This window comes from Heterocephalus glaber, unplaced genomic scaffold, assembly GCF_053883595.1.
Source record: "Heterocephalus glaber isolate CG9 unplaced genomic scaffold, H.glaber_assembly_v1.0 deba00000331, whole genome shotgun sequence".
NCBI lineage: Eukaryota > Metazoa > Chordata > Mammalia > Rodentia > Bathyergidae > Heterocephalus > Heterocephalus glaber.
In genome coordinates, this window is record NW_028258142.1 from 62689690 (window position 1) to 62714663 (window position 24974).

General features: G+C 46.2%; 1 protein-coding gene across 19 annotated transcripts in view; it reads right to left on the reverse strand.

The window, feature by feature from the left end:
• The window catches only part of Epb41l3 (erythrocyte membrane protein band 4.1 like 3), a 211384-nt gene that overhangs the window by 120776 nt on the left and 65634 nt on the right, over positions 1-24974 (reverse strand). For 5 of the 19 annotated variants that reach the window (XM_087194733.1, XM_087194717.1, XM_087194665.1 and 2 more), the window contains exon 1: positions 18386-18493. The exons of 10 other annotated variants lie outside the window; for them this stretch is intronic. The gene's annotated coding sequence lies outside the window, so the exon portion shown is untranslated. Of the gene's footprint in view, positions 1-16096; positions 17388-18385; positions 18513-24974 lie in introns of those variants that run through there. 4 more of the 19 variants (XM_087194724.1, XM_087194715.1, XM_087194609.1 and 1 more) reach the window with 3 other exon arrangements.

Sequence of the window (24974 nt, forward strand, 5' to 3'; positions counted from 1 at the left end):
TGTTGGTGGTTTCTCTTGCAGTGCAGAAGCTTTGTAATAAGATGAGATCCCAGCTGCTGAATCTTTGTGTTAGTCCCCTGCTACTGAGGTTTAGTTCATAAAGTCTTTTCCTATGCCAATGTCTTCAAGAGTTCTACGTAACCTATCTTCTAGCAGGTTCAGTGTTTCTGTTTTAATATTTAGTTCTTTAATCCACTTCAATTTCAGTTTAGTGCATGGTGAAAGATAGGGGTCTAAGGTTAAGTATTTTCAGTAATGGGCTCAGGATAGAAAACACCACAAATCACTTGCTTTGTAAGCCCTGCTTTTAGTTGCTGGCTAACAGTGAGTGAGTCTGGCTCATTAAGGCACTCCTCTCAGCACATGAAAGCCAGCAACCTAGAATTTCACTTCAGTTCCTCCTTGGATGAGTGGTGAATGAATACTGGTGGCCACTTGAAGACTAAAACGTGGGTCTATACTAGGCTACCAGCTGCTCCCCCCATTAATCCCAAGTATTATCCTGTTTAACTCCAAACAGTAGGAACTTATCAGGCGTGTGAGGTGCCAATACTCAGTCATGTACTAAGGAAACAGCACTGTGACGAGTAGGAGTGGGATTTCTTCAGAGCAGCAGTTTGAAGTTTAAATGAGTACGTCACTGTTGAAGGCAAGAGGGCTTTGGAACTTCCCAGTCTCAGGTTCAAATTCCAGATCTGTATTTACTCTTCATATGCTGTTGGGCAAGTCATTTAACTTGTAAAGCTTTAGTTTCCTCCTCTGTAAAGCAGGAAGATAATTCCTACCAAACATAGATGTTGTAGGCTTAGAGAATCCCACTAACAAAAGAATAGAACCCCTGAATCAGCAGAATTTTTTTGCTTTGGGCTCAAAGCTACCTAGAAAAGTTACTGGTATAATAGATACTCGAGAAATATTTGGTGCCTAAGTGAACAGGTGTAAAATAACTATTTCAGCTGTCACTCAAAATATCGTTGAGATGAATACAGTCACAACACCCAGCAACTCTGACAAGTGTTAACAATAGCCATGAAAACTATAATCACAACACACAATGCTAAGTGGAAATGTTAACTTGTAGCAAGATGGCAATTAAGGACTATCAAACAATGTACCTCAAGAAGTGGTTTATAAGTAAAGGGATTATCTATGTAGAACAGAAACATTTACTCTGTTTAGAGCCGAACAGATATTTAGTTGCATTATAATAACATAATCAATTCATGCCTGTAGATATAAATCTCCATCCAAATGAAAGAAGATATTCGTTATTGAAGGTATACACAACAAACTACCTTTTAGAGTCTGTGAGTTTCAACTCTTCCTCATTTTAGATTTTAAGGTACCCAAGTGTAGTCACCAGTTTTTATGCCATAAAATTTCATGAGCATTCAAAGCCTGCTGAGCACACGCTATGTCCCTCTTTTTTGACCAATGTCTACATTTAATGAGGCAAAAGGAGTAAAATGTAATTAAAAGCCACCCTAAACAGGAGGGGATTATCTTAAATAATGGGAATAACAAAGTAAGGCAAGAGATAAAAAATCGTTGATGGGTTTTCAATTTTGCTACTACTACCATAAGTCAAATTATAAACAGATTCTATTTTAACAGTGACGAGAAGGAACAAGAACCTAGTATCAGAAATAGCATAGGTTTAATAGACAAGGATGCAGGAAATGAGCAACTGCCTGGAAACCTCCCTGAGCACAGACCCTACTGCTCTCGCTGTCCAAGGCCACAGCCCCCCGGGACCAGTGTGTGTCCTGCTCCTTGGTTTCAGACTGATAAAGCGACAGGCTTTTTGGCATTACTGGAGATCAGGCCCAGGGCTCCTGCTGAGCTACATCCTCAGCCTCTTTTATTTTTTAGACCAGGTCTCTCTAAGTTGCTAAGCTGCCCCTGCTGGGGCCCAAACTTATGATCCTCCTCCCGCCCCGCCTCCCAGAGCTGGGGGTCCCTGGTGTGCACTGCCATGCCTGGCTCAACCGCATCTCAGCCATCGGTGACATCAGACACAGCGCCCAGGAGAGCAGCTCTGAGCCAAGCCCTCCCGTCACGCAGCGTCCCCCAGTCCCCTCTCATTCTTTACTCCTACTCAGCCCTTCTAAATCCTCTCTCCTTCCTCCAATTTCTTAGGTTTCTTCAAAGGAAACAATAAACCAACACTTCAAACCACAGGCAGGTCGATATGCTAAGTCTGATATAAATAAATAATGTACAATCTTGTTGCAAAATATCATGTGTTTTCTTCACTTGAATTTATTCAACCTTTACATTTTTGCTATAAGCTTGTTAATTGATCTTTTTAATTGTCCAAGGTCATGTCCTTCCTACTTTTTCTGGTTGTGAAAAAAAAAAAAAGTATGTGTGCATATGTATCTTTATAGCACCCCACAAATAGATACTTAAATGCATATTTATATGGATATGATGTATATGAATATATACGTGTGTGTACATGTGTGAGGCCCTACAAATATTAATTTATTTAACTCTCACAACAAATCTATGAATGAGTACTATTACAATTTCCAATTAAAGAAAATGAAGTTATGATAAAGATGCTGTTTAGCTTTCCTGCAATTGGCTGGGCTCTTAGCTACTACCTTATACATCTAACAGCTGCTTCCCTACTATAATAGAAAGAAAAACAACATTTCCAGCTAGCTCTATTGGTCAGCTCCAAAAACAAGGCCATTGTAGGGGCTGCAGGGATTCACTTTGCTGAAACATAATCTCCCCTGCTTGGAGCTGGTCTGAGGTGGGCCGGACAACCAAAGCAATGGAAGTCATCCACGAGAAGCCATGAGCCAGACAAGGCTCTCATGGACCAGCAATCGGCTGTGGCTGGCATTTTGAAACAGCTACACAGAGCACAGTGAGGTCACCCTCACCTAAACTCCTGCTTTACACATGCACATAAGCCCCGTGTAACACCAGTGAGGCTGGTTTCACTACCCCCACTTTACAGGGATGAATCAAGAGATTAAGCAACATGGAAGAAACTGCCTATGGTTGCACTGTGGGTAAAAAGCAGCTGAGGGGGATTAAATGTGGTCTTTTTATATATTACAAATCTGGTCCAATGCACACTGCTTGTAATACGTATTATATGCACATACTTAGAATGTACACACATACATAATAGGTGATAATACAAAACATATAAAATAAAGATTTACAAACATCTTCTTATAATTTAGGAATCCGAGGAGAATGATTGTAGGGGTGCAGGCCTCCCAAATCTTCAGTTCCTAGAGAATACCACAACTGATGTCGTCTCCACTACTTAAAACCTCCCCAAAGCAAGCAGATGCATTGCAGAGGCCGTAGTACTATGACGACACCTTCCATGAGGAGAGCAGGAGATGCACAGCCAATGCTTATGAGGACGGAAATGATGCTGGCTTCTGTACTGAAACATTTTCCATTTCCCTTTTTTTAGTATCATATAAAAAAGATCACTAAGAAATAAGCAGATCTACCAAGAAATTCCATTTTTATGGAGAGCCACAGAAATAATTACCTACTACGTCATTATAGACTGGGGAGGGGGGTGGCTGCCGAGTCCCAAGCTGAGAACAGTGACTTCTAGTCGGACAATGGCTTAAAGTCAGTGAGGCCGGGAACAGGCGGAGCGGGACAACGGAGGGGCTGTGGTGGTGGTGAGCTGTGGATCGACACCCACACAGCTCAGAGTCCAGGCCCCCTGCACCTTCGGGAATACCTAAGCTGGCATCTTCACCACTCAGGCTACCTTCCCTTCATCACCCGGACACATTCAGACCACTGCACCCAGCAAAGAACTTCATGCAGGAAAAAGTTACTCTTGGCATCAGAAAGAAAGGAATTCAACTTCACTAACACATACTGAGCTCCTAGATCTAGATAAAGAGAGATTCCAGTTCTCCATCCTACTATAATCTAGATATAATACTTAGACTTAGAGAAAATTTTAACTTCCTAGAAAGAAATAAAAATAAGGCTATAACAAAAACTTTCTTTGGATGAGAAACTCTTAAGTGATTTCATCATTAGGAAAATACAAGCATCTATCTTTATACCTCAGAATAACTTCCTACCATGGTCCAAATGAAAAATTACCATGCATTTTTCTTTAATTAGAATTCACACCCAATCAAACTCACTTATTAATGCTTAACTGAAGAACTAGGAATTAAAAACCTACTACACTTTGGTTTTCCCAGCACTGAATACAGAGCGGAAAACAAGAGGTCTACAGATTATTTTCCAAATTACAAGACAGAGGAATATTCATTGGTAAGAAAAAAAAAATCCATTTACCTTAGACAGAGCTGAAATTGGAAGAGCAGAAAAGGGGCAGGCCAGATGGTGGCCAGTGAAAGCATCAGCAACGTGGAAGAGTTAATACTTGGGGAGGAGGAAGTTACTCCACTAACATGCATAAAGGATCCCACATCCAAGTTAGCTGAAAATGACCGGGACACAGCTGTCACCCAGGGAAGCCTGTCCAGGAGGCCACACTGATGTCCCTTCCAGGAAGGCCCTGCAGGCTGGGCTGGGCCGTACATCCACATGCTGTTGTCATCTGTACTCTCATGTGCTTGGGCCAGATTTACAGTTTAAAAGTCAAATTGTTTTTTAGCAAAACTGTTATCTGCTAAGGAAAATGTTAATGACTGATCTAGGATTTTCCTTCACACATTTATGGAATGATTTCACAATATATTCTAGGCTACTCCTTCATTTAAACACTCATGGGGACCGGGGATGCAGCTATGGTCTAGCCAGGGCCTTGCTTAGCAAATACAGAGCCCTGGGTCTGAGCCCCAGCATGGTGCAGAATCCTAAACAAATCTAAAAAGGCTCAATTATAAATAAGTAAAAACCAGTACAAGTAGACCCTCAAGTTATGACCGGCCCGACATACAAACAACTTGGGTTACAACCGGAATTTGAGTTTAACTTACAACCAAAGTCTTGAGTTACCACCCGAATGCCGGTCGCTTGTGCTTCCAGATGGTCTCTGATAGATTTAACTCTTGAGGAGCTCTGGAAGGAACATGACAGCATCCTTTCCTGGGTGGGGTTCATCGAGAAATCCTGGGGCAGTGCCTCTCTGAGGACACTGAGATCTGCCTGTGTACAGGAGACTCTGAAGGCTGTGTAGAGGAGCCTGGGCCTTCAGTTGACCAATGTGAGTTACAACCAGCCCTTGTGAAGGAACTGAGTTTGTAAGTCAAGGGTCCACTGCTTATTGAGCAACTACAGAGTGCTAAGCACTGTTGTAGGAATACAGTCTATGGCAGTGAACAAACAAGTATAAATCATGTCCCATGCATATGATAATCTGGTTGGAGGAGATGCAAGAATAATGGATGGAGAGCAAGCAGGGAAGAGGACAGACTGTGTGGGAAGGAAGCAAGCTGTACATGCGCGCCAGGGCAGCACGCTCCACTGGGGCCGGCGAGTGCAATGCCTCTGATGCGGACTTGTGACCCTGCGCTCGGAGAGGGAGGGAGCCAGGAGCCTTGGATAACGTGGCCATTTGACACGCCCAGCGTTGGTAAAGGTCTCCAAGCACTAGACCAATATGGCAGATCACTTGGTGATGCTGTAAAAGGTGATGTGCAAAGATGCACCATGGTTACGATGAGCACAAATTCAGAAGGGCACCTGCGGAGGGAGGGCAGGAGGCCCAGTGATCCAGGTGCATTTCCTTTAGCTACATCTCCAAGACGGAGGTAGTCATTGTATTTTCAGTCAGTCTTTCTGTGTATCAGAACTATTTCACTCTAAAAAAAAAAATTCTCAACCCCATCTCGGCATGCCTTAGCTTCTTAGCTAATCATCCCTTGGGTCAAACTGACTCTTGTCTTCAAGGAATAGGCAAGATATCACTGACCATTCTGCTCAGCAAGAATATTCTACCACTCCCAGGATCATTTCACTTGTCCTGCGGAGAAAGAGAGTAAATTAAGGGAACGAGAAGACGCCGAGGCTTTCCCGGCACTCTGAAACTGCCTTCAGAGCCTCCATGAGTTGCAGAAAGGAGCAGCACGGAAAGAAACGCAACAAGTCTATGCTGAGTGCTTTCAGCAGAGCCACCTGGCATGGCTTTAAACGCAGCCCCTATCTACATAGGAGACATTTTCAGCCATGTCCCCTTTGCTTTTCAACAAACTCCTATTAAGCACACACACACCCCTCTCTGTGGACAACAATGACGCCCTCGTCCTTATTTCTTTATCAGTACATGTTTGCACTACACAGTGCATGCGTTCCTTGGGCGGAGTTGTTACACATCTTCACTCCTTCGTTTGCCCCCTCTCCTTTCCCATCCATCAGGGAAAGACCGCTGGCTTTGGTTTTCAGGGGAACTCACAGGCAGCCCTGCTGTGTGCTAGCTCTGCACTTCCTGCCGCAGCCACCCTCGTCCAGCCTCAGAACGGGGGCTGAGGATGAAAGGCTTCCAAACACTGGGAAGTCACTGACCTTGCCTTTCCCATGTCTTTGAGGCCAGCTCTCTCATATCTTGCGCAAACGGATACTTTAGTAGGTCAATGCCCAAACACCAAATTCCTGAATGCCGGGTCTATCTCTGTGAACATTGAAAAGGCAATAACAACAAAAAAGGGTTAAGAACTCTAAGCCTGAATCTTGAGCAAGCGACTCCATACAGGCAAATTCAGTTTGTCTCTACAATAAAACCATCTAACCATGAAGAAAATAATTGGTTCAGAGCAGAGCTCTGTGCTTGCAGCACTGGCCGGATGGATGTGCTCACAGGCACCTTGTCTGGTGCAGAAGGTGGAATGAAACTTCAGGCTTGGTAAGGCACAGGGTGGAGGGCGGCTGGTGTACATGCCTGGAAAACACGCTGCTCTCCTGGGTCCCCACAGTGGCTGTCAGTGTGGCCATCAGGAAGCCTTGGCCACTGGCGCCTGGGTGGTTTCCGGAACCACAGCTCCCTGTGACTTCTTTCAACCTGTCCTCTTCTAATGTTTCTCCGTTACAAATTCCTTTCCCTCCTCCCTCCCCCTGGTGAGGAGAGCGGGGGACGACAGCGTTCCTATTCTGATGACCCCCAAGTCTCTGTCTTTGAGGCTGGACCTCTCTGGCCTGTCCATGGAAACCCAAAAGCTACTGGGTGGGGCTTCTCCTTGCATGTCCCGAGGGAGCGCGAGGACACCTCCCTATCTCCAGCACCCACCCTAACACCATGCCACAGACGCAGAGGCCAGGCCGACACCGGCCCAAGGGACAACTGAAAAAGATGTGCAGGGCAGCTCTGCCTTCACCTTACCTCTGTCTCCTTCAGGACCTTCAGACTTTGGGTTAGCGGGCACGTTAGTCGCTAAGCGAGTGTCGGTGTAACGCCCAGTGTCGCAGGTTGTTACCCCGCAGGTACCTTGTCTATCATGCCCCCTTCACAACGAGGGCAAGATCTAAGGGACGGTCACTGCCGGTCCTCACGGTGTCCCTGCAGACCCCTGGGTCATGCTGTGGCGTCCATAGTCACGCCCCTGAAGTCAGCTCCTCATGCCTCTTTCTCTGCCCTTCCGGCACGGCTGTGGGGCCTAATGCTGTTCCCTGCCTCCAGTACTGTCATCCCTGGGACTCACGCTTTAGACGCCAGGCCTGGTCAGTGAGACCCCCAGAGCCAGGGCCTCAGAAACAACCCCAGCCCACGCCCTCTCTGGCGGCCACAGGCTCGCTCGGGGATGGTGAGTGCAACCGTGTTCTCCCTCCATCCCCAGCACCCTGCCAAGCCTCAGAACCCCACCTCCTAAGCGTTCCCCAAGGGGTCACCTGCCTCCCTCTCTAGGGCTGCCGTAATTCCTTTCATTCATGCCACCCTGGGTTCCTCCCTGGACAGTGACACTGCTCCCCCGTGCTGAGCCCTACTCTCTACAAAGCACTTCCACACAGGGGGCTGCTCTACAGACCAGCATGTGCTGGTAATAAATATGATTTTTTAATTTTATTGAAAAAAGAAAGTGAAGTTTTGAGAAGAACCATTTGCCCATAAAGTGCCAACACAGTGCAGTCAGGATGGGCTCATGTGCTGATTCATTCATTTATCCATTCAACAAAAGGACATGAAAGCAGTCACTGTATCCACGACGACACAGTCGCCTCAAAAAGCAAGTTCCCTAGATGACTAGGAGAGCCAAACTGACCTTTTGAAACGGCTTATCCAGCCACATCATGTGTGAGGCCGGGCCACCATGGGCTGCCTCACCCTGGGGACGCCCGCAAGGTCAGCCACTCCCAAGGGGCTCAGCTTCTCTCCTCCGTCCCGAGCCCGGCCAGCTCCTCGGCTGCAGGAGGTTTCTGTCCACAATGAAGCTCCCTCCGGTCCCCGCCCTCCAGGTTGCCCCAGACCCCGCCTGGCCCCATCCTGGTCCTTCAGGTGCGGCTAGGGCACACATTCGCCAGCCCAGCTTCCTGGCACACCGTCCATGAACCACACTGGCCAAAAGGACCTGGCCGGGTCTGATCTGGGGAGGCCGGGCACCAGTTCACCCGGCTCCACTGCCGGGAACCACAAGGATAGAGAAGGCTCAGGCATGGGGCAAAGAAAAGAGATCAGAAGGCCCCTGCCTCCCTGCCAGCTCCCTGACAACACCGACGAGGACTAGGCATCTGTGCAGTTCGAAAGGCGCCTTCCCATCCATTACCCCACTGGATCTTTGTATGAATTCTGTGGGTGGAAGAAAGATGTTCTGCACTTTTGTAGACCAATGCATGTTCCAGTGCAGCTCACTGTTGGGAGCAATGCTACAAAATTTTAGGGTAAAATCATTTGGTTAGCCTAGTTCTCCTGCCTACAGCCCAGCTATGGAACTCCAAGACATAATTCCATTTTGGCACCCGGTCACAACTGAGACCTCAATGACCGGGTAAAGCTGTGATTCTCCAGGACAAGAAACATCCTGGGAGCTGAAAACATCCTGGGAGGAACAAACATCTACTCAGTTCCTCCTTGTTCTTGGATTGTTACATCTTATTTATGCAGGATGTACTGAACTCTCTGCGTCATTTGTTACACTTTGTCTGCCGCCCCCCCCCCCATGTACTGAATAAAAGGTGCTGCAAGCTGGGGGCTTTCTTCTTTGCTGCCCAGAGCAGCACTGATCAGACCCAAAGCTCAGCTTCTTCTCTGTCTCATTTTTCGATCTTTCCTGTAATTCACCTTGTGCTGCCGTGGCTCGCAGGAGACTAGGACTTACTGCAGAGGTTCTAGTAACATTCCCTTTCCCTGTTCCCTACAGCTCACGACTTGCTGTAGTGGGAAATGATTCTGCCAGGAGCGGCCCCTGAAGCTTCAGCTACACACCAAGTCCACTTCCGAATGAAACAGCAGAAGAAAGTAAATTTACACAGGAGAGCACAGAATTGCATTTTAAGTCAAAACAAAATCCCAAAGCAAGGCAAAGCATAGGAAAGAAGAGTGGCAAGAATATCTAAGGTTAGATATTCAGTGGCTGAGAAGGCACAGCTCTGTCCCGGCGCTGTGTCCGGTTCCAAGGTGGAGACGACTAGAGACACGGTCCCTGCCCAGCCAAAATAAACCTCTCCTCCTTCAAGCTGAGGGCATTGGGTGTTTCGTCCCAGCGATGGGAAAAGTAGCAAGTACAATCCCTCAAATGGCTATCTAAAGAAGCCCTCTGCACCCAAAGCCACTGGGACCTGGTCTACCCGGAGCACTCTTTGCTATTTCAAATCATACTTATTTGTTTGTTCGTTGCTCATCCCCATGTTTAAAATAAAGTTTCCAGAGAAGCAGGGTCTGATTTGTCCCATTCACTGCTGCAATCTGAGCACCAGGTGAGGAACCAGGTTTGCAACGAGCATCCTGTAAGGACTTGGGGCATAAACACACAAGGAAAGGAGCAACCCTGCATAGAAGCTCCAAGAGTCCACAGTACGGCAGGAGCCGCCAGTCTTTGCAGTGCACTTGTGAGTGTTTCTTATTCTAATGGACACTGTGGCCAGACGATTGCCCCGCCTGGACAAATCATAATTTCAAGCAGCTTGGCTCACGGCCAGCAGTGGAGAGGAAACATTGCCAATGAAGTTTGAGGGGAAACTGGGTCAGAGGACGCAATGGTCTGCTCTGTGTTGCTTGTTTCTTTAGGCTGAGAGACACTTGAACTAGAGTCATTTGGAGACCAGATAATTCCAAAGCTGGCCTGGATTCCCCTTCGGAGACAGTAAAACACCCACTGAGAGAGGGAGGAGAGGGGATGTCTCTCTCAGACCAGCAGCACAGGCTTGTGAGGATGCTAATGCAGCCAAAAAAAAGACATTTTACAGTTCTACCCTGGAGAAGCCTCGGGCAAGGAAATCATCAAGTTAAAATCCAACTCCTAGGAGTGCTGCAGACATAGCAGATCTGAGGGTAAACCAAGGCAACTAACAAAGGTAGCCGAGGATTTCACCAGAAATCGAGTGGGAAAAATGATGATGTTGAAAAAAAAATGACGACGAACTCCGTGCATCTGTGCAATGTGAGTAACTTTAGGTACAAACTGCAGCAAAGCAAGGAAACTCCCGGGCCAGGCTTAAGCTCAGAGTCCCCCATGACAGGCAGGATCCAATGGGGCCAGGAGCCCCCAGCCTGGACCACCTTCAGAAGGACAGGTAGGGAGGTGGGACTGGCATTCATGGAAATGGAAGAGCAGCGGCACCTGGTGCAGAGCAGCCCGCAGCCTGGAGACTCTGCAGGCTAATTCTGTCACCGCTCTACTGTGGAGGACAAACTCGGCGTCCAGACCCAGACTTGTCTGGAGGAAGTTGGGTTTGTCCTGTCCCTGGGAGCGCAGCGTCCCTGCCCACACAGCACCTCAACTCTGCCGGGGCCCAGTGCCCAGGGCCAGGAGTCCAGGTCAAGTGCTGGTGGGACCTCTGCTGCCCTGGGACTTGCCTGGGAGAGATGGTGGCCTGAGGACCCAGGAGGAGACCAAGCTTGGCAAGGTCAGCCCTCTAGGGAGAGACAACCCCAAACCAGACAGACGCAGGAAAATCCATGGCGAAAGTCTGGTGTTTTAGTTTGTTAAAACTAAACACATATTCCAATGCAGCAATGAAACGGACCTAATTCTCCTTGGAAATATGATTGTTCCTGTGTTCTGGTGCGATGACGAGAATGATGAGACTGTAGCTGGCAAGGAGCAGAGGCAGCTGGCTGGATGGCAGGACTTCACAACATCACCATCAAGGTAATGACCCTTCCCGGGACTGCACGGGACCCAAAGAAAATATTCATTTGCCATTAAAAATAATGATGCGGGTATAGATTTGTATACAAGACAAAGGTTTCTTAGACACACTGTTACATAAAAAAGAAAATTGTTGCACAGGAGTATTTAAGATAGAAATCTACCTACAGAAATAGTGTGCATCTATATATGAATCTGTATGTAATGCAAAATGATGGTATGCCATTGATCAGGCACTTAGGATGGTAGGGGTGATAAAAAACAAGGCGGCCATTAAATTAAAAAATGTTACAGAGCTGGGGATGTAGCTCAGTGGTGCTGTGCCTGCCTCTCAAGTGCAAGGTCCTGAGTTCGATTACCGGTATCCCCCCAAAAATATATATATTACACTCACAGCACATTGCCGTTAACCCCCTTGGAAACACTTCCCCCTCATTTCAATCATACTTGTCCCGTCCTTCTTGCTGCCTTCTGAAGCAGTTCTGGAAGTCCTTTCGTGAGTGTCTTTACAAGGTGTGACAAATATGATGAGTGCCGTCCAAGAGAAAGGCAGCTCGTCCATCACGATGCTGGGTCCTCATCCACCTCAGTCACCAGATCTGGCCCCATGCGACTTCTGGTTTGTCCCCAAAGTCAAAATGACCAGGAAAGGTCAACTTTTTGAATCAATATTTGGGACACTGAAACAGCCAGCACAACTGAAGATATCACAAAAGAGGACTCCAGAGCTGCTGCAGAAAGTGGCAGGAAGGATGGGATAAGTGTGTTCAAAGCGAGGGGGATTAATGACAATATGTCTTTCATGTAATATTTTTATTTAAACACACACCATGTATTTTGATCACACCTTGCATATAGTGTTTGCATGTACTGTAGCATTTAATTTTGAAAGCTCAGTGACATAAGCATTACGGACATTTTACCAAGGAGCACGTGGACTCTAAGAAGGGAAGAGATCCAACATGCCATATCCTTATTAAACAGCGAGTGGGGAGCCCATCCCAGGTCTGTCTGACTACAATATCCACTGTACTAGATTCCCCTTTCAGAGAGGAAGCTTTGGAAAGCTACTGCCAGAAATAATAACAGTATACATCATCTCCAGATGATAAGATTTCTTCTTTTGTTTTTCAGTGTTGTGGAAATATAAGGTGTGCATTATTTTAAATATCTGAAATAAAGATATTTTCATTGGAAAAATAAATGAAAAGAAAGGAAATCTCAGCCTCTGCCTCATTTTCTACCTCAAACAGTCCAAAAGTAATATTTAATTTCTAGCTACATATGCCACAAAAATATATACGGAAAGAATTGCCAAAATATCAGTCACTGAGAGGAAAAACTGTTACATTCAATTTCTGAATTTTTTTGGATTAGTCTATTAACAAAAGCCCATCTGTCTCCCGATTCCTAATCTCCCAGTTCACCCTACATTTATCACCAAATACTCTGCTTCCCTACTCAAGCGCATTTTCTTCTTTTTTTTCTGAGCAGGGTCATGGGCTGTCCTCCAGGCTGGCCTGGGATCTGCTATGCAGGCCACACTGGCCCCACACGCACGAACCCCCTGCCTCTCGGAGTACGTAGTTGGGATTACAGGGTCCTCCCTGTCACCTTCCTTGGCTTTCCACTTCGTAGCAGAGTCCAAAGCACCGTCCTAGACCAGGCTGCACGCTCCTCAGGGGCGGATGGAAAGTGCCACTCCCCAGTATAGAGCCCACATGCCCGCTAGTCTTAGGTCATCTGACTTCTGGAATGTTCTATCAGAAATGTCTCTCAATAACTAATCGCTACCAAACCCAACTGTCTCCCAACAGTCAAAATGGAAAAGTCAAGATGGAAAACCAAGAACACTCAATAGATGTTTCCTATAAAGCGATCCATCTAAGAAACGTAATTACTAATATATATACCTACAATGGGCCATGTACATAAGCACTAAATATTAGCAAGTTTTTATTTAAAAGATTGCACAACAAAGCGCCACGGTTTGGATCTGAAATGACCCTTAATGGCCCAAGTGTTGAAAGCATGATTTCCAAACACTGGGATGTGGTGAGCCTTTAGGAGATGGGGCCCTCACTGGAAGATTTGGGATCACAGGGGGTCCTATCTCCCTCTGCTTCTCCCCTCTGGCTTCCTGGTGGCCCCCATGTGAGCACTATGGCTTCACGGTGTGCCCCAACCATGATGTGCTACCTCACCACGTCCAGGGACAATGGGCTGAAGACCATAAGCTGAAACCTCCCAAACTGCAAATCGAAATGAGGATTTTTCCTCTTTAAGTCAATTATCTGGGGTACCTGTGACAGTGACAGAAAGCTGGCTAGCAGTTCAAAAAGTGACCGATCACATTCATACAAGTCATGACATCACTGGTTGAAGGAGATAACATCATGGTAGCAGCACTCTGCCAATTAAGCAATGACTCATGCAATGTTTTATGACTGGAATTTTAATTTTCCACTTACTTAAAGAACCTCTAGACCAGTGAGGTGAATCTTTCAGAGAGTAAGTATCCAAACTGCAATCCCAAACCCACTTACTTGTCATAAGGTGTCAACACCGACCCTGCGTGCGCAGTTAGTTATCTGGTGCTCGGCTGCCAGGGGATGCTGGCAAGTCCCAGCTCAAATACAAAGAGGGCTGTGTGTGCCCACTGCTGCACGTGTGCCATGTGCCATAGGTTCACCACCACTGCTCTAGCTTTATTTAGGTTTTCAATGCAAACATAAAGTAAATATAAACAAACTAAAGTGGCCTAGGTAGTCCTAAAAATTCCTCAACAGAACCCAACTCTTCCAAATTGGAGGTCCACTCAGAGTAACGGCTTCAACAGGCACACTGGAAATGGGTCAAGTACCATTTTGTCAGAATGCTCCAGTGCTGTCTCCAGGATTTTCTCCAATCAGCTGACATCCAATCTCCAATTTCTGACACATGTTCACAATCAATGAATTAGGTTGTCAGCATTTTCTCTGCCGCATGGCTGTCTTGTAAAACAGATCCGAAATTCAGGGATGTTAAGTGTGAAAAAAAAGTTTGAGAAATGAGACATAGGGCTTAATGGAAATATACAAAGTAATTATTTGAGAATATATGAAAATGACCAAAAAAGGAGATCTGCAACAGAAAAGAGATTTTCTCTGTTCAGCCCAATGCCAGAACCAGTATCACTGTCGTGGATCAGCACCGATCCATTTCAGCCCTGGCCCCTCCATCTGCTCCCTCTCCTCCTCTTCCAAGCCTCCTGCTACACTGTTACCCTTCCAGACACCAGAGGAGCAGGAGAGGAAACGGATCCCCTACAAAGCTCCCCCCAGAAGAACCACTTTTTTCCTCTCTTAATACCTGCAGAATTTGCTTCTCTGATATGGCAAAACATCTAGAACCTATGCAACTTGAGCTACAGACAGAAGCAGCAAGCTTGTGAGGGAGAGGAACCTGCCACTGAAATAAGAACGTGAGCCTGGTATTCTCATTCTTACACCAGCAGTCCTTAAGCCTTATCAACTTTTTTTAAAGTCACAAAAAACAGCTTCATTTTTATTCAGGTCTATAAATATTTACTCAATGATTTAAGGGTTTAGAACTCTACTTAGTTTGGGTTTGAGGGCCGGGGATTTAGCTCAGTGGTTTCGCTGCCTGCTGCGCAAGCCCAAGGATGAGTTCGATCCCCAGTACCAAAAATAAATAAGTAAGTAAGTAAATAAAATTAAGTTTGGGTTTGAAATCCCAAAAGAAAAATGTTCCTACCCCACATCACTCAGTGTAACTGGAAGGAAAAGGCATTCAGGGGCAGGTTAAACATTGCATCTGTTCTCCGGGTCTAATACACACCCCTCTCCTTCTGTTTGTAAGGAGGGACTAGAAGAACAGTATATCAAAATGTCAGCAATCTAAAAATTAAGTTGTCAGCTTTTTTCTCTGTACTGCAAATTACAAAAGAATTAGAGGTTTGGTGCTAATAGAAGCTTATACTCCTAAAGTGTGCAATTTAACCAATCATCTCAAGCTCTAAAAATGCAGTGCCGAAGACATTTCAACCAAGTGATCTGCAGTTCTGGTACCTAATTTCTACTTCTCTACTTGAAGCATTTTTTTTTCTCTTTGGAAATGTGTGTTGGAATAGTCACACAGTTCAATAAGCACTGCACGGAGCTCCTTTATATGTAATCCACTCACCACAAGGACAATCACCTTAGCAAAGAGGCACAAGAAAGAAAAGGAACATCTGAGCTACTCTGTGCTTCCTGGTTTTTACCCTCACACCACCCTAAATTCAGAAACCAAAACATCAAACGCACTTTATGGCTCCAGAGTTCCAGTCTTTCTTTTATAATTTATTCTACGTTAATTTGGGTGAAACATTTCTTTGAGCATCTCTGCACAGAAATTTTAAATGTGGTTTAAAACGTTAAATTATAAAAACAATTAGCAAATAAAACAAAAATGGAAATGGAAATCAATGACCCCAAATCACTGCAGAGATCTCTTACGAGTGCGTATAATTTTTTTCCAAATACCAACTGTGTTTGCATCACTTAAAAGCAGATAAGAACACTGCCCACCCATAAAATAAACTGTATCTTTAAAGATATTACATACTTACAAATGACAACCATAATAGTCTAAACCAAAAATTTATCAAGGAGGCTATTTTAATAAAAAGAATAGTAGGAAATATATTGATTCCACGCATAATAAAAATACTGACTTATCACTCTAGTTCTTCAGTTAATTTTTAAATGGGCCTCTTAAAAATTACACTGTGTCCCTCTAAAAAGAAATACTCAATGATTTCTGCTCTTCCCCCCCGGCAGTCTTCTTCCCTCCTCTGAGGCCCGCTGACACCCCCTCTTCTCCAGTTCTCCAAACAATACCTTGTGGCGCAGTTCTGCGTGAGAAGGGAGACTCTCGCTCTTGAATCTGGCAAAGTTAAACCAGGGAGATGCCTCAAACAGCCTGGTGTGGCCTGCCCCACCCTTGTTTCCGCTGAGCCATGGTGACGTCACAACAGCCGGCAGGGCCAGGCTTGGCTGCTCCAGCCCTTGCTTCTGAGCACATCATTCTTTACAGCCAGGGCAAATCAAATGACAGCACAGTGCTCCAGGAGCCAAGAGTGCCTGATGAATTCCCAACAAATTAGCAGCCAGCCAGCCTTGTGGAAGAGAGAGATGCTGCAATTGAACCATTAGGGATCTCTCTAAACGAAGAGGCCCTAAAGCTAAATGTGACCCATGGTTTTCAAGGGCAGGTCTAGTCCCATGGTAATGCTGACACTCAAAGAGGTAAACGGTGAGGGTCTACTTGGGGAAAACACCAGAAGAATCACAATGACCAGAATATGCGACTTAAGAAACCTCTCACTGCAGTCAAATTCCCACAGAAAGGAAGCATATTATTTTTTCAGTCTACTCGGAGTTCTAGTTGGCTGGTGGGGACATGAATTTAAATTCATCAATGTCAGATATTTTTTGAAAGCACACACTTCAAAGACAAATGCACATCCTACAACATGGGAGAAAATACTTGTACAACAAGTCCCTGCCATACTTAATCCAAAAAATGGTAAATTCTGCAAAGATTCACAAAATGATGACATTGTCCCTCTCGGGACATGGCTGGTGCTACAGAGGTGGCCTCAACGCATCTGGCCAAACAATTAAAAAATGTATACATAAAATTGCAAAAATCCCTGATCTTGCATTTTAACACGAAGTTGGCCCAAGTCCAAGCACGGTTCAGGAACTGACAAACACTGCTTTTAATCTAAGTCACATTCATGCAGAAGAAACGACTTAAAACTAAGTGTGAATACACCCCAGACCCTGGCCTTTGGCCTCTAGCTCCTCCATCCTTCATCTACAAGTGCTTTACAATTCAAGCAGCTCCTTTTCGTTTCCAATACACCAGCCACAAAACAGCCTGTTTTGCAAAACTTACTTGCCTGAGTGTATCAGCTAGACAAACTTTATGCAGTAACTGGTGCATCTACTTTGCAGAAGACCCTAATGAAAATGAGACAGCATTTAGGATTCAGCCCTCTTCCTGAACGCCTTGGAGATTAACTAAATGAGTTTCCTCTTTCAATAAATTTGTTACTCCGACTAAAGTTTGGAGCATTGTGATGCCAAATTAGCATGCATTAAAAAAAAAAATCTTGCTGAGCCAATGTAGAGGCCACCTTCTGGTTGAAGGCATTCAGCAAGTTAGATGCGCTCCTCTGTTTCCACTGAGCTACGTTCACGGCTCCACACACAAGTGTTTTATCATTTTCGTGTCCTTGGGCCTTTACTGAACCAGTGCAAAATTTAAAAAACGAGGTTTCCAGCGCCTGGAGTGGCGATGCCTCCACTGGGGAGGCGAGCGCTATACAGGGGAACTGCAGCGCTCCGGGCTGCCCGGGGGACCCTAAACTGGGCCGGAGGAACAGCCAGGCTGGGCGGCCGCATTCGCAGCTCCGCAGGACTAATGTAAAAAGCTGGACCCCAACTCGCACGCATCTCGGCAGGGCGGCCGCCGCCCAGGCCCGGCCTCCGGGCCCGATTAAGGCCACACGTTCCCTTCATCATTCTAGCTGTTTGGCCACTATCTCCTCCCAACTTCCACCCTGGCCTGCAAAGGCAGGGACAACCCTAAGAAAACTTCAGATCCGTGAGTCTAGAAGGAGAAGAGGCAGGATCCTCGCTCCCCGCCGAGGGCCGGTCACACTTCACCGGGCAACCACACCCACCGCATTGCAGAAGCCGCGAACTTGGCGCGGGGCGGGGGGACGGAGCCTTAGGGGATATCGGAGAGCCCCAGCCCCCCACTCCCCGGCGCCTTCGGGGACCCTCCTACCCCGCGGCCGGGAGCCAGGTGAGCAGCCGGGCGCCCCAGAGGAGGCCGGCCGGGTCCCCAGGAGCCCGGGCCCCGCAGACCCGTCCGTCCCTCCCGCCCGGCAGGAGGCGAGTTACGTAAGGGCGGGGATGCTGCGCGCCCCGGCTCGGCCGCGGGGTGACCAAACATGGCGCCCCGGCCCGCCGGCCCCCTCAGCCAGGGCTCCCCACGCCCGGCCAGGCCCGCGGTCGGCGCGGCGCGGGGTCCCGCGGGGATGGGGCGCAGCCCGCCGCACAACCGCACAGTCCGGCCCGGCCTCGGCCCCGCGCCCGGCCCCCGCGGAAAGTTACCTGGGCACGGGGCGGTCGGCTCCTCGCGGCGCTGCGCTCGGCCCCGGCGGCGCGGAGGAACCGCAGCCCCGCCCGGCCCGGCCCACACCGGAGCGCGGCGCTGCTTGCGGGCGGGGCTCGGGGCGCGCGCGGCGCAGCCTCGGCCTGGCTCCCGGGCTCCGCCGGCCTCTGGTCCCCGCCGGCCCCGCGCGGAGCGGGGCGAGGGCGGGCGCCCGTGACCTTCAGGTGAGTTATTTATCGGCTCAGGCACTGCGGGGTTGGGGTTTTTTTTGAAAGAAAAATTTCAGTTGGAGGTGTCTCGCACAAGTCGGGCGCTCAGGAAATGTTAATAGAGAAGACTTGAACTAAAGGCTGCGAAAAAGGGTCCTCCTCTCAGCGAGTCGGCTCCTCCCTCCTTCCCACTGCCTAAAGCTTCCCGCTGCAAGCAAAGGGTTCCGGTCCCGGTCCCAGTCCCGGTCCCGGCCTCGGGTTGCGGAATGTCAGGGCCCCTCCCGCATCACCTGTCATCCCCGAGCTCGGGGGGTTCGGAAGACGCGCCCAGAAAAAACCCTGCGCTCCTGAGGGTGCCCAGGACGTGAAGCGGCCTCTCTGCCCAGGAGTGGGCTGGCCTGTTGCCAGGAGGAGGGGGATGGAGCCGGGGTTTCTGCACAGAAAACTTCCAGAGAAAAGGACTTGGCGTCCCATTATTCGGAGGGAGGCAGGATTGTCCCAGTGCATGGGAGAGAAGCTGAAAAATGATCGTTACTATGCTGCGATGGCGTTCACAGACTGGTCTAATGCAGACGGGTAGAAATTCTGAGCACGAAAAAATCACTTGTCATGTTCTTTTTAAAAGAATAATGTACCGTTTCAAAGTCTAGAATGAATGGACAAATACCAGGTCACCTAGGAAGAGACTGTGGCCCTGACTCAAACCCCGGATGTACTGAGGACCTGGGCAGGGTTACGTGACGCACAAGGTGGCAGTTCAAATACCGAGAAAGTTTAGGGTCCCCCAGTCAGGAAACCCCAAAGAAGTGCATTCGTTCACATCACGGCGCACACACTGCCGTGGATGTACCCGGAAGATCCCCAAGTGAAGAAAGGATTCTCTCCTCTCTGAAAGTGGACCCGAACAAATCTCACTGTTGACAGTAAACTCGGAGTTGGCATTACCATTCGAGTCACAGATGGCTTTCCTACTTTCATTCATTTTATTGCGGTATTTTTGTTATTTTTTCAAATTGAAGCAAACTGTTCTCTCCATGACTCATGAATCTTAATCTTTTTGGTGATGAAAATCCGGGATAGTATACGAATGACTAGTTTCTAGGGAGGAAAGTGGTAGAATACTAAGTAGGCTGTTATGAACTTTAGGAATACCTCGTTAATTGTTGAAATCATCCATGAGTTCAAAAATTGGAGTAAGAACTGCATTGCTGCATAGCTTAATACTGAATCCGAGACTCCATTCCTGTGAAACCTTTTGGGTTTCACTAAGGTTTTCCACCACATTCTTGTTTTTCTGGCAGGCCTAGCTCCCTGGGAAACCTGCTTGCATCTCCCGCCTTGCTGCTGTCCTGCAGTATGCCACGCCTCCCCAGTCACCTCTGTCTCCCCACAATGCCTCCCTCACCACTTATTTTTGGCTAAAAAATGAATGGGCACTGAATCATGAACTAAGCTGTCACTTGACTTTGATCGTGTAGAAAAAGTCTCAGGACTATTTTCAAACATCTTTAGGTCTCAGTCATATCAGGGTTCCATAAGAGACACAATATCCCAAAACCTGGAGAGTAAATAATGAAAAGTAAATGATGAAATAAGTCAACAATGAAAAACCTACTGCTTCACTCTCATCGGCAAATAAAATAATGAGCTTTCACATGGAAAGAAGGAAAGTAATGCAGAAGCATAGCGGTGATGGAGGTAGATTTGCTTTCTTTCTGAGAAGTTGAACTTCTTGCAGCTCTCTCACACCCCTCCCGCTCGGAGAAGTCTTTATTCTTGTCGTTGTCCTAGAACCCTTCATGGTGCTATTTCTATAAGTTGCAGACAAGTAGCTCTTGGGTCAGGGAATGCCTGTCACATGCTGCCAGAGTCAGTGCTGATTTGGCACAAGATGTCAGTTCTTCAGATCCCTAGTTTGTTATACCAGGACAGCGCTACACGAAGGGTCAGACAAACACCGAACTCCTCCATGGAAAGGGGAAAAGATTCTGGTACTCCAGCCTCGGTCTTGGGTGCCCCTACAACACTTATTTATGGGCTTCCTATAATCACTCTACTGTACATAACATATATTACCAAAAGGCGACAAGCATCCAGAATTCTAGCTGTGGTTTGGACAAAAGGGTGTAGCTTACTTCAGGTAGGTGTGTAAATTCACCCTGAGCTGAAGAGGCAAGATGGCCTTGAACCTCCATGTCACCAAGCATCAGTAGAACCGTGACCCATGGTACTGGTACTCTGCCACCTCAGTAGCAGTGTTAACTCCAGAGCAAGGGCGGACAGAGTTTGCGGGTCACACTGACGGCAGAGTTGTCAGCCTCATACACGAGATTCCAAAAGCAATGGTAGAGAGTCTGACCGGCGGGCCCATCTGAAGTTTGCCCCTAACCAAAGCCAACAGTGCTACCCTACCAGTACACTCAGCTGTCCTTATGTGTTCAAACTGAAGTCCCTGCCTTAGTAAAATGCTGCCAGCACTTGCAGTAACCAGTTGAGGCTTATTTCATGCTCAGTGTAATGTTGGGCACCTGAACTGCATATCAAATCCTTGAAATTGGAACTTAATGTCTTCAGCCACAGTGTCCCTGGAGACCATTAATAAGAGAAATACACAGATGAATTCGTAATTCAAAAGCAGCAAGCTTACCCTTCTGAAATGAAAATCCATTTAAGTGTTTCTAGGTTTTAAGAAGTGTTAAGTTTAGGGCTCATGAAGGCTTCCAGATGCTGTGTTCATTCTGGGCGTGTAAACCTCATCGCAGGGATCTGTATACCGGCAAGGCACAGATGCAGGATGAAATAAAAAACTAGCAGTGTTACAAAAGCAACAAAAATGTAGAAAAATGTAAGTTTTGATATGCTACCACACCATTAAAAAATCATTCCTATTCACCACAATTCCACATTTCCCTTTTCAATTTGTACTCATAAGAGCTACAAAGGTGGGGCCAATACCTATTATATCAGTTTCATTATGTTAAAATATACCTTTTTAGGGCCGGGGATTTAGCTCAGTGGTTTAGCTGCCTGCTGCGCAAGCGGAAGGACCCGAGTTCGATTTCCGGTACCAAAAAAACAAAAAAAGCCTTTTTATTTTTGGCTTTCTCCATTTTTAGTAAATTTTAGAAATAGGTCTTAACACTATTAAAGAGAATAACTTCTAACAGAATTATAAGGGTTATTCTAATGTTTAGTTTCATATAAACTTGAAATGTTCAATAATTCTATACTTCTCCCTTTAACTAAAAATAAGAATCCATTAAGAATGTTTTCTATTTGGAGTTTTTATACATAATACAAAGAATGGAATGGTAAAATATAAACAATGGGAGTTTGTAATCCACAGTATTAAATTTCACTCCCAAACCTGATTTCTATTGGTTTAGACTGGGAGACTTAACATTTTAATCCCCCCAAAAGACATGAAATAAATGCCAGCGAGCCCTTCCATTTCCTATGAAGTGGCAAACAATCCTAGTCAGCCACTGTGCTTTAGTCCAGCAGCTATCAAGACTCTTCCTTGGAGAAGGAAGAAGGAGGCGCTGGACACACTTAGAAATCTGGTCTAGCTTCTTGGTGGGGTCTTCCGGTTCACGCTGCCCTCTTGAGGTAAATGTGCGATGAGTAACTTTACCAACTAAAAAGATTACAGCAATAGCGACTCCAAGAACACTCAGCTTTGCTTTCCTGCCTCCTGCTGTCCACACTTTCGTTCTTCCCACGCGTCTCGCCAATGTGGATACCACTGTGAGTCCATCCTGAAAACCTGGCCCCTCTGTAGCCCACAGTGCCAAGAATGCCCTGGGAACCAACAAAAACATCACGTAGGATTTGTGTCCCTGGAAAGAAATCTGTTTAAAAAGTCAAAGCCATTTGCAAACAGACTGTGGCTATTGCTTCTGCCCTGTTTCAGCCATTTCTGAGGGATCTGCCCAGATTCCCACAGCTGACTCACTTCAGAGGATATGGATCTGGGAGGAATAGCAGAGTTTCTCAAACTAGGTTGGCTGCACATAGTTCTCTCAGTTTTGTGTTTGTGTGAAGAATAAACTTAGAAAGTGATAAACATATTCATGCCATTTATATCAGAGCGCTTATTAACAATGCAGATTCATGGGTGGAGCCGTAAACTAAGCAAACCACAAGGTCTGGGGTGGGGTCCAGGCGTTTTGGGTAATCTCTCTGGGTGGTTATAAAGTACACTGGATCTTGAGAGCCGCTAATCCAGATGGCCAGCTGATATCAACAATCCCAGAGTGACAAAGTGTATGCAGACAGATGTTTCACAGAAGCTGGGTGGTAAACCCACCTTACCTGCCCAGGTGCCTGAACTTAAGACAGCCCACACTCACAGGGGTCCATTCCCATTCTGCAGGACAGCTACTGCCTGAATCCTGTTTGCAGCTGCTGCAGTTCATTAGCAGTAAGTATAGTGATAAACAACAATGAAAGATTGTTGTGTTCCGGTCCCAGCAATAAATGCACTAGGTGCCCATTTATTAAAGATTGCGGTAACAGTACAGCTCTGAGCCTAACTTCCAAGCACACAAAACATCTTTACAAAGCTGCCAAGGGACATCTCATTGAAAAGGGAAAACGAGGACTAAAAGCAGGCAGTTTGGGTTAAGGTTGAGCGGACTATCCTAAACCCAGGACATAGAGACTTTAATAAAATTAATACGTTTTGGTACAGCCACACAAACAGGAACCCCTCTCGCTACCTAGTGTACCAAATTAAATAAACTGACCAGAGGATGCATCTTCTATCTTTAGTATAATATGAGGAATTTTGTTTCAGAAAAAACAGTATCACTCATCTCATTACATTGGTATTTTGTTAATTTTATCATATGGGTCTTATATTGTTCACATCAGTTTATAAGAAGATTATTTTCTCTTTATGGTTGATGAGACGTATGGGCAAGAGAAACTGAAGTCTTTTTCCATCTATATGTATTTAAGGTGGCATAGTGGGTGGAAGCAACAGAACTAGTTTCTTTTGTGAAAGGGATGTTAAAGAATGAGATTTTAGCTCAGGAAAGGGGGAGGCCATTGTCTCTTGGGCTGAGCTGCTTTATGAGCAGCAGGCTCTGCAGCTGTAATGTTCCAGGTAGTCCCAGGCATCTGTTAGTAATGCTCCAGGCCACAAGCTCTCCTGTCAGTGGGGCACTGGGTCAAGCTCCTCTACAAAGTACTGTCCAGCTTTGACAAGAAATAGTTTTCCAAGAGTTTGTCACTGGGTAAACATGACTTGCCCACAAATCTACATTCAGACATTGACTTCATGAAGATATCTATGTATGTTCATGGCTTTTCAATACCCGGCAGATCTTCTCTATTATAGATTGAGATAAATTTGGCATTGCTTCGGTGCTTTTTCTCCATAGATCGCCTGCCTGACAGTTCCACCACCTCTTCCCCGGGAAGATGTCCTCTTGGATCTGTCATCTCTAACTGACGTGTCCTACTCCCTCTCATCAGACCCTTCTGTATCTCTAAGCCAGGCCTTATTGAGTTACCTGCGTGACTAGGCGTGATACTATTTTCTGAGTCAAGGTGTAAATATTCTGAGTGGGAATCCATTAAATTTTCCTCAGAAGCCACCATGCTCAACCCCAAATTCCACCACTGTTTAACAAAAGTCAACAGGCACACACCGAATTTCATTCTCATGAATGCCACTGTGGACCCACGGAGCATTAGACAATGTTTCAGAATCATGTGACCTTCACATTTCCGCTTTTCTCAATGTTGATATCCATGGAAACATTCCTTCCACTTCCTGTTGAATTAAAACAGACTGGTGGATCTCTATGTACCTTATAAGAATCATGTGGAAGAACTTTTAGGAAACAGCATTAAAGTTAGTTATTTTGGCTGAGGCATAGGTACACATGGGCTTATGATACGATTCTCTCTGCACTGTGTACATGCGAAATAGATCATAATTAAAAGTTTAAATTTTAAGTGCTGACCCTTGAGATGTATATCAAACCTCTGGGTAGTGAGACCCAGGAATTTCTGTGTGTTACATTTGGAAAATGTTACATGAAAATGAAAGTGAAAAACAGGAGTAAAAGACTAGAGCACAATAATAAGAATTTCTCAAAAATCATTATAGCTAAGAGATGCCTGAACATCCCTGCTTATTGAAGCATGATTTACAGTAGCCAAGATACGGAATCAATCAACCAGTGTCCAGTGACAAATGAGCAGATAAAGACAATGTGGTGCCTGCACACCATGGAATATTATTCAGCCACAAAGAAGAATGAAATCATGTCGTGACAAAGTGGATGGAATGGGGGATCATGTTAAGTGAAATATGCCAGGTAGAGAAAGAGAAATACTACATGTTCTCACATGTGGAAGCTAAAGA